Genomic DNA, 10665 nt, shown 5'->3' with positions numbered 1-10665 from the left:
TTGAGTTTTTTTGGGTTTATGCAAAAATGTCTACCTGGATAACTCTATAACCAAAGGCAATCTGAACTGCCATCCAAAATACAAAAATAGAGTACTGTTTCAATTTCTTCTTATGTTGCAGTTTCAATCGTTTCAGATTCATAGAACTAGAAACTTTTGTCCTCCTACCATGCATAAACAAATTGTAAGGTTGCTCATCCAAGATGTAGAACTAACAAGCAACAAGTCAGGCACTTGGATGCTAAATTGATGAAATGTAGAACTAACAAGCTCACTTGTCTCCTATTATACTTTGAATCAGTGAAAGAAGCTTAACTGCAAAACTATTGTTCACATTAGAAGTAAGAAGTTCATTATTTTGCTTGATCAATGTAATGTATTCTAACCTGTTTCTAATTTTTATGTACCAGATGAGTATTAATGATTTTGTGTGAGGTTGCATTTGATGCTTGTTTGAATATAATGTGCATTAAATTAATAATGGCTTGTTAAGCTTTTTCTTCTCATTTTCATTGTACAGGTTCTAGATTGCGTTTGCATTCTTAGCCCAACCTCAACTGGAAATTTTCCTGAAAATGAGTTCCACCCGAGGAAGAGAACCAATTATGTTATGGGCCTGGGTGTAGGATCTCGTCACGGGGCGGTCCACGGGGAAAACTCCTAGCCTTCCCTTGCCCTTCCCTTTGTGTGCGGACCCTATTGTGGCGAACTAGGGGGTGATTTGTCCAAGAGATCACCCTAACTCTCCTAAGCTCTTTCTTGATCGAAAATTCAATGCTTTATTCCAATTCCAAGCTCCTTTAAATAGGAGGTTACAAGAGGGTTTCCTTATTGTATTCGGCTAGAATAATCCCTCTCTTATTGCAACTCAAACTCCTATCGAAACTCAAACTCCTACTTCTAATTAACTTCCTATGTCTAAGGGTAACTCAACTCCTATTAAGGATAGGGGATAAGGGAAAGTGTAGCTGGCGGTTGGCGAGCAGAGCTGCCGTGGCATGTGGGCCTACCTTGATGAGTTGTCGTGTGGGCCCCGCTCTACAGCTGCTGCTGGGTGGTGCGCACGTCTCACAGCGCTGCTGCCGTGTGGTGCGTGCTGCTGCCCAATGCTGCTGTCGTGCGGTGCATGCTGCGCACTGCCGGGCGCGGTGGTTAGGCTCGCCTACGAGTGTGTCTACTGCTTCTGTGTCCGCAATAAAAGTATACAAGAAAAACCAAAAAAAAAACAAGTAAAATTGATTGAAAAACTTAAAATGAAAGAATTGTTGGGGCTTTCTCAAAAGAGAGAAAAGCCTCCAAAAATAGGTGTATGCCACTGGATGCAGCAAGCACACGGTATTCTTTAGTAAAAGGCGAAAGAATAGTTCGCTCTGTGCTCACTGCGCGGCTGCGTGAGTCCAAATAAGTGCTGATGACCATCTTTTATAATTGGTGGTGTGTGTGGAGTTCTCTTCTCACATCCGATATGGGATATTAGAGTTCAGATCTGTGCCCCACAAGGAGGCACCCCGCAACGTCCCACAGCACATCCCCGCCATGTATTGGGAACATCTTCCGATGATGACATCATATGTTCTGATATTATCATCGGGAGATGTTCTCAATACACGGCGGGGATGTGCTGTGGGGCGCAGATGTGAATTCAAGATATTAGTGTGCTATACTGCTGGTCTGCTGTTCTTGGTTACTGCCTCCAGCCTCCTATAGACAAATGCAACTCTTCAACATTTGTCCACCTAGGTCAGCCCACACCAAAGCCCAACAAAACAACCGGTCAACATTTGTGATCCATCGGAGCCCGGGCTGCATCTTAGTCCAATACACCAAGCCCAATCTAAGCTCGTTATTTGGACATCAGTTGGGGCCCGGCCAACTCAAACTTCTACGAAATGCCAAAAAAAGTCTGTATATTTTTTACTTTTAGTTTTTTATTATTATTTGGATCTAATGTCCAAAATCTCTTTTGAAATGTTTTTCATTTATTTGTACATTATATGAAGAAAGGATTTTAAAACAAATAAAGAAATTGGCTACAGAACCCCACCTATGCCCATGAGAAAATAGAAAGCTGAGGCAAAGTTTTCATGGAGTAAGCTATATCATGAATTATTGTTATACACTGTCTACTTGCATATTCAAAATGTTAACTATTGACAATGCACCACAAAAAGCATTCAGCTGCTTGATATTTCTGCTGTTTGCTTCCTTGAGAGTCTCAAAATGAGAGCTTGCCATTCAGCTTGAGTTGATTTCTAGGCTGTAGACTCTTACCCTGTTGCTGCAATCACTCTACAATGATCTCTCAATAGAACAAAAGCAATAGAGGCTTTTAATTCAATGTTTCCTATAGGAGCCATCAGGATATGAGCAATGTTTGAATGTCTTAATAGTTAATGGCCTGACACAAGCCAGAAGGAGATCGAATTTCAGATTATTGAGTTGGATGGACGTAATTGATGACTGCTTTAATCACCCATATGGGATTAGGTGCTGCATTATCATACAATTCTCTGTTTCTGACATCCCATATAAGTCGAAGAGCAAGAACAAACCACTGCTGAAACTCATTTTGTTATTTCTTTGGTCATGTCCGAAGGCAGAGAGGATTTTACCAATCTTGAATCCATCAATGAATCATACCACTTTTGACAACACACACATTGACTTGCCTATATATCAACCCAAACAGCTCTTGCAAAAGAATTAAAAGAAATGTAGCTTCCATAAAAAGAGTTGGAACCTGAAAGAAATCTTTACCTAATGCTCTTCCATGGCACTATGTGAGTTGGATGAAGGGGTAGTTCTCCTGAAGCATTGGTAAGCAGATTTTACAGTATAAAATATGGGTATTTGAGTGCCTCCGAACTCTCTTTATGTGCAGAGTAAGGCTGTGTACATATAGAAATCGGATTTGGTCCTCACAAGACTGTTCTCAGTCCCTTGCAACTGTGCAATGGGAATATCTCCCCCTGAAAATAAATATACAACTATGGAGATATTCCCAATGCACGGATGTAAAAGGCTGTGAAAAGATGTATGAATTTACCTTTTTAAGAATATAATTGCATCCCATGCATCTCTTTTATTAACAAGTGAAAAGTGTGTTCTACACCCTCCATAGTAGAGCCAAAATATAGTGTTCTTTTATCTGGTTATTCCCTGTAGTCTGTAGACTATTCTTAGGCACACACCTTTGTATAAGAGTTCTATTCCAGAAAGATCTTCTCTAGTTATGTTCTTTCCTTTCAATGGGTTAAGTTGGTTTTTGAAAAAATATCTTTAGGTGGCTATGGTGCTTGTAGCACTCATCCAAGACTCAATTCTTTGTTGTTCTTAGTTATTACTTATCACAACAGTATCTCCCTGTAAATTCATGGATGGTTTACATTTTCTTCAAAGGAAAAAGTTGGATCAGCCATACGAATATGTTCGGAAGTTGAAGACATCCTATCACAAGGCATTCCCCTCTATTGGAAGACAAGATGATTTCCAACTTCGCCATGCTGCTCATACAATTTGGGTGTCCTCAGTGTACCCAACTCTTTATCATCATTTGATCAAAAATCTATTATTATTACTTCCAGTTCTTGTGGCACAAGGTGTAACTAAAAACTAAAATAGATAGAGAGACAGTGGAGCTCACATTACTTCAGCTGCCTTGTGAACTTTTTACATCGTTGGCTTCCTTGATCTGTTGCTTGTGCTAAGTGCAATAAATTGGACACACTTGCTCAAAGGGCTATGCCACAAGGAAAGAGTCATAAGGCTTAACACATGAATTAGTTCGGGTCTCCAAATCCACTATAGAAGTCAAGATTAAGAACTACATGCATTTCTTTTTCAGTTTCAAAGTGTTTTTGATTCATTAAACTGGAAATGAATTGTGTATCTTTATAGACTGAAGAATAAACAATTTAATAGGTGGCTCATTCAAGAAGCAGCACCAATCAATTGGACACACTGGAATGTTAGTTTGATCAAAAGTATTTTAGTTTTTCCTTATAAACCCACTAAAATAGAAAACCTTCTCTGACAGTCTAGTAGCTCATCTCCTAATTTTCAAATGCTCCTCCGAAAGCTAAGAGTACCATTTGAAACAAATTACCAAAAGTATGGAGCGGAGAGATGGCTTAAATCACGAAAGTAGTGGTAGTAAACAAAGAACACTTTTGAGCTGTTTTAAAGCAAACAATGACAATTTCTGCATCTTCTCAATAATTAAAAAAAAAATGCTTGAGAATGAAATATAGAAGGCTTTCTCTGACTTCTGAAATATTTTTCTTTCTTCATTGAAGAGCCAACAAGTTTAGTGGAGAATTCAAAAACCCAGGTGGCTTTAAGGCAATTGTCTCTGCTTTTTCAGAAAAAAAAATGGGCCTGCCGATTGCAATCTCCATTAGCAATAAAAACTTGTGTCCCCATAGGAGTATTGCAATAATCAGTTAACCCTGTTTACTTTTCAGTTTAGATAAACATGAATTCATGAAAATCAATGATGAATTTGGCAATTCAAAACTACATAACAACAATATTTAAAAGAACAATAAAGAATGAGAAGGCGTAACCTGAAAGAAATGAGTCACTCCGGTGGTCTTCTAATTGTATTTAATGTGGCTAATCATGAAAACAACATATTGCTACCAAATAACATCAAAAAAATGCATATGATCTGAAGGGATGAGAGATCCATCCCATGGACGCCCAAAGAATGCGGAATAAGGGGCGAATTTCAAAAATTTTCTCTCCCTTCAACTGGGAATCACATTCCCTATTTAGAAAATCATATTTTCAAGGATCATTCTTGAACCTTACACTGAACCAGATCTGAACCAAAAGGAGTAGGAGGGAATTATACCTGATACGGAGAAGTAGTATCTCCCAATGGAGGTGTTCACGCCCAAGAAAGGATCCAAAGACTGCTCCCACTGAAGATGACGCAGTGCAGGATGGAGCAGAATCAGCAGTGTTCTTCTCCAACAACTCTGTCCTTCGCAAGAATCAGCAGGATGGTACGTGAGCACAGCTTCCTTTCAATCCTTTCTCCAAGAACCGATGTCAAGATCCAATCTTGACTTCTCCCACAACTGGAGATCGAACTGGCAAACAGGGCGGCAAGAACAGGGAGGCGGCAAGAGAGTATTCGCAGGGTGCAGAATTCTCTCTTCTTGTTTTCAGCACTGAAGGAAATCTAATGTTTTTTTTTCTTAGGCTGCCACCCCCTTCTTTTGTTAACCTAGAAGATTAGCTCCTAATCCAATTAGGAGCAGCTTATCCAAATCATATTTGGGTAAGACTTCTCTTTAGGTGAATGGGATAAACCCTTATCTTATCTGCAGATTAGATTAGCGTTCTCCTAATCTCATTAAGAGGATTCTAGATCGGAATCATATTCAGATCTGGACTCTCTGAGTGGATAGGATTAAGACCCTATCCTATTTGCTAATCCATCTCAGAATTCGCCCCTTTAATTAACTAAATGAATAGCCTAGTTCGAAATGGGCTTTAGGCCCATTAAGCTTATGTGCTCACTTAACCTTCCTAACTGCTGACCAGTTGGGCTTCCTTGTATGGCGTGGGAATCAAGCATTGATCTACACATCAGCCACATGGGTTCGGCCCAGCCTTTGTTACAAGGCCTGGCCGAATAAACTGTTAAAGATAGTGCACCCCCTGAAACCCATCGAATGGGCTCTATGGGCCCATCACTTACCCTAAGTGGTCCCTGGGCCAAGCCACCTTGTAACACCCAGGGACTGTGGGCAGATGCAAGATTAGCCCATCAAGTATTATCCTCAATGGTCTCACACTTAACCTCTCAGCCCATAATGATCATACACTGCTCGACAAGAGAGGACCTCTCCATCGGCTGCAAGGAATAGTGTTGCACTCTCTACTTATATGGATCCCGGGAATTAAAACCTTTTTGCAAACATTTTAGAAACCATAATATATACTTTTATATCTCATATAAAATATACTTTGCAAAACAAATCTCAACGGTTGAAATCGGCTACCGGCAATCTTGGTTTCCATCAGTGAGAGTGCATCCCCGATCATTACCTTTGCCCGACAAAGGGGCTGATCCTGTCACTATGATTACCCACTCAGATGAATTCTCGGACTGTCCTAACATACCTAGGTTTTGACCTCTGCTAAGGATCTCACTGATTGGTACATCAAAGACAGCCCGATCCGAAACCTAGTGCAGTATCATAATCGAGTCTAGGGGTCGGGTGTAACTTTCTAGTTTTGCCCATCAATCTCCAAGGTCCAGGGCAATACTGGAAATCTAGTCCAGTTCATAGATACAATTAATTCTACACTGTATGTGCCTAGGGTCTCACCCTGGCAGCTGAGAGAGGCCACGCCAACCGACTTGGTGGCACCACAGTGTCAGCCTTGTCAGGATAGGTCTTCCCAGACCGACCCACTGGCTGTGAACATTTTAAACTAACAGGAGTCTCATTAAGTGTCCAGTTTAAGGGTATTACACAAAAACATACCAAGGGAACATAAATCAAATATGCACATTTATTCATTTACAATAAACTCATAAAGTACATCATTCTGATCGAAGCTAAGGGCATAAAAAACTGTCTAACAGCTCCCACTTGCACTTAGGTCCAATCAGGTATTAGCCGAAGTCCCATGCTTTCCACGTGTTTCTCAAACACTTTCTGTGATAGTGGCTTCGTCAATGGGTCCGCTACATTTTCCGCTGACGCTACCTTCTGAATCAGGACGTCCCCTCTACCAACAATCTCCCGCAGTACGTGGTACTTCCTCTCGATGTGCTTCGACTTCGAGTGGGCTCGTGGCTCCTTAGCCTGAGCAATGGCTCCATTGTTGTCACACAACAATGGGATGGGTGATGTGCTGGACGGAACTACTCCCAACTCGTGAACGAACTTCTTCATCCACACGACTTCTTTGGCAACCTCACTTGCGGCAATGTACTCGGCCTCGGTCGTAGAGTCTGTAGTGGACCCCTGTTTGCTGCTTTTCCAGCAAACAGCACACGATCCTATCGTGAAAACATATCTAGATGTAGACTTTCTATCATCTGGGTCTGACTAGAAATCGGCATCTGTATACCCTTGGATCTGTAGTGAGCTATCGTCGAATACTAGACAAAACTCTTTTGTCCTTCGAAGGTGCTTAAATATGTTTTTCAAAGCAGTCCAATGCTCCTGCCCTGGGTTGGCCTGAAATCTGCTTACTACACTCACTACTTGAGCTATGTCAGGATGAGTGCACAGCATAGTATACATGATGCTCCCTATGGCTGAGGCATAAGGAACGTCTTTCATGTCATCAATCTCCTCAGAAGTCTTGGGAGACATCTTCTTGGAGAGAGTGACTCCAGGCCTTAAAGGAACATTTCCTTTCTTGGAGTTTTCCATGTTGTATCTCTTGACTATTTTGTCAATGTAAGCAGATTGGGATAATCCTATTATCCGCTTCGATCTATCTCTATAGAGTCGAAGACCTAGTATATAGGAGGCTTCTCCAAGATCTTTCGTGGAGAATTACTGTGATAGCCATACTTTCACCGTAGTTAACATTCCTACATCATTCCCAATGAGTAGAATGTCATCTACATATAGAACCAAGAAGGTAACCTTATCTACACTATACTTCTTGTAGACACAGGGTTCATCCGGATTCTGCTCAAAGTCAAACGATTTGACAGCAGAGTTAAAACGGATGTTCTAACTTCTAGAAGCTTGCTTAAGTCCATAAATGGATCTATTACGTTTACATACCATGTTTTCCTGTCCTGTAGCAATGAAGCCTTGCGGCTGCTGCATATAGATATCTTCAATAAGATCTCCATTCAGGAATGTAGTTTTGACATCCATTTGCCAAATCTCATAATCATGGTATGCTGCTACAGCTAGCAGGATCCTAATGGATTTAAGCATGGCCACAGGCGAAAAGGTTTCCTTATAATCGATGCCCTCTTTCTGAGTGTACCCTTTCGCCACCAGACGAGCCTTGAAGGTCTCAACCTTACCATCGGGGCCCTTCTTCCTCTTGTAAATCCATTTGCAACCGATTGCTTTTACCCCGGGGGGCGGATCTACTAGAGTCCAGACTCCATTGGTCTCCATTGAGTCCATCTCTGCTCTCATGGCCTCCACCCACTTCTGGGAATCTATGTCCAACATAGCTTCCGCGTAAGTCACGGGATCCTCCTTACTAGTCAAGGTTTCCACCAGGTAACTATCCTGGTCATAACCATAACGGACTGGTGGCCTGGATACCAGAGTGGATCTTCTAGGTTGGTCACTACCTGAAACTTGTGGGACATCTCCCACTGCTCCTGAGGTCTCCTCATCAAGAACAATTTCCTGATGATGGGTGTTCAGGATATAATCGGTTTCCAAGAATTGTGCATTTTGACTGCAGAACACTTTCTGCTCACATGGGTCATAGAACAGGTAACCTACAGAGCCTTTTGGGTAGCCTACAAATAGGCAACGAATGGTCTTGGATTCCAACTTGTCTGCACTCGTTCTTTTAACATGTGCTGGACAACCCCAAATCTTCAAATGTCTGACACTTGGTTTCTTTCCGGTCCAAAGTTCATATGGAGTATTCGGAATCGATTTGGTTGGAACCCGATTCAGCACATAAATCGCAGTCTCTAATGCATAACCCCAAATCGCAGTCTCTGAAGGGATGAGAGATCCATCTCATGGACGCCCAAAGATTGCGGAATAAGAGGCGAATTTCAAAAAATTTCTCTCCCTTCAATTGGGAATCACATTCCCTATTTAGAAAATTATATTTTCAAGGATCATTCTTGAACCTTAAACTGAACCAGATCTGAACCAAAAGGTGTAGGTGGGAGTTATACCTGATACGGAGAAGTAGTATCTCCCAATGGAGGTGTTCATGCCCAAAGAAGGATCCAAAGACTGCTCCCACTAAAAATGGCACAGTGCAGGATGGAGCAGAATCAGCAGTGTTCTTCTCCAAGAACTCTGTCCTTCGCAAGAATCAACAGGATGGTACGTGAGCACAGCTTCCTTTCAATCCTTTCTCCAAGAACTGATGTCAAGATCCAATCTTAACTTCTCCCACAACTGGAGATCGAACTGGCAAACAAGGCGGCAAGAACAGGGAGGCGGCAAGAGAGTATTCGCAGGGTGCAGAATTCTCTCTTCTTGTTTTCAGCACTGAAGGAAATCTAATGTTTTTTTTTCTTAGGTTGCCGCCCCCTTCTTTTGTTAACCTAAAAGATCAGCTCCTAATCCAATTAGGAGTAGCTTATCCAAATCATATTTGGGTAAGACTTCTCTTTAGGTGATAGGGATAAACCCTTATCTTATCTGCATATTAGATTAGCTTTCTCCAAATCTCATTAGGAGGATTCTAGATCTGAATCATATTCAGATCTGGACTCTCTGAGTGGATAGGATTAAGACCCTATCCTATCTGCTAATCCATCTCAGACTTCGCCCCTTTAATTAACTAAATGAATAGCTCAGTTCGAAATGGGCTTTAGGCCCATTATGCTTATGTGCTCACTTAACCTTCCTAACTGCTGCCCAGTTGGGCTTCCTTGTATGGCATGGGGCCCAAACATTGATCTACACATCAGCCACATGGGTTCGGCCCAGCCTTTGCTACAAGGCCTGGCCGAATACATTGTTAAAGACAGTGCACCCCCTAAAACCCATCGAATGGGCTCTATGGGCCCATCACTTACCCTAAGTGGTCCCTGGGCCAAACCACCTTGTAACACCTAGGGACTGTGGGCAGATGCAAGATTAGCCCATCAGGTATTATCCTCAATGGTCTTACATTTAACCTCTCAACCCATAATGATCATACACTGCCCGACAAGAGAGGACCTCTCCCTCGGCTGCAAGGAATAGTGTTGCACTCTCTACTTATATGGATCCCGGGAATTAAAACCTTTTTGCAAACATTTTAAAAACCATAATATATACTTTTATATCTCATATAAAATATACTTTGCAAAACAAATCTCAACGGTTGAAATCAGCTGCCGGCAGTCTTGGTTTCCATCAGTGAGAGTGCATCCCCGATCATTACCTTTGTCTAACAAAGGGGCTGATCCTGTCACTATGATTACCCACTCAGATGAATTCTCGGACTGTCCCAACATACCCAGGTTTTGACCCCCGCTAAGGATCTCACTAATTGGTACATCAAAGACAGCCCGATCCGACACCTAGTGCAGTATTATAATCGAGTCTAGGGGTCGGGTGTAACTTTCCAGTTTTGCCCATCAATCTCCAAGGTCCAGGGCAATACTGGAAATCTGGTCTAGTTCATAGATTCAATTAATCCTACACTGTATGTGCCTAGGGTCTCACCCTGGCAGCTGAGACAGACCACCCCAACCGACTTGGTGGCACCACAGTGTCAGCCTTGTCAGGATAGGTCTCCCCAGACCGACCCACTGGCTGTGAACATTCTAAACTAACACGAGTCTCATTAAGTGTCCAGTTTAAGGATATTATAGAGAAACATACCAAGGGAACATGAATCAAATATGCACTTTTATTCATTTACAATAAACTCATAAAGTACATCATTCTGATTGAAGCTAAGGGAATACAAAACTGTCTAACATGATCGACAGAAGATAACGTATTACTAATTTACTTCAATAACAGAAGTTACACT

At 41.8% G+C, this 10665-nt stretch overlaps 1 non-coding gene across 1 annotated transcript; it reads right to left on the bottom strand.

Moving 5' to 3' along the window:
* Positions 1–1271: 1271 nt before the first annotated feature.
* On the bottom strand, positions 1272–1389 carry LOC148801285 (U5 spliceosomal RNA). The gene has a single exon (XR_016084835.1). It is a non-coding gene; the product is annotated as a U5 spliceosomal RNA (small nuclear RNA).
* Positions 1390–10665: the final 9276 nt, after the last annotated feature.

The sequence above is a fragment of the Nelumbo nucifera genome, chromosome 3 (genome assembly GCF_055504915.1).
Source record: "Nelumbo nucifera cultivar China Antique chromosome 3, China Antique-T2T, whole genome shotgun sequence".
Lineage (NCBI taxonomy): Eukaryota > Viridiplantae > Streptophyta > Magnoliopsida > Proteales > Nelumbonaceae > Nelumbo > Nelumbo nucifera.
The sequence above is the reverse complement of the archived record's forward strand: the minus strand, read 5'-3'. Positions and strand labels throughout refer to the sequence as shown.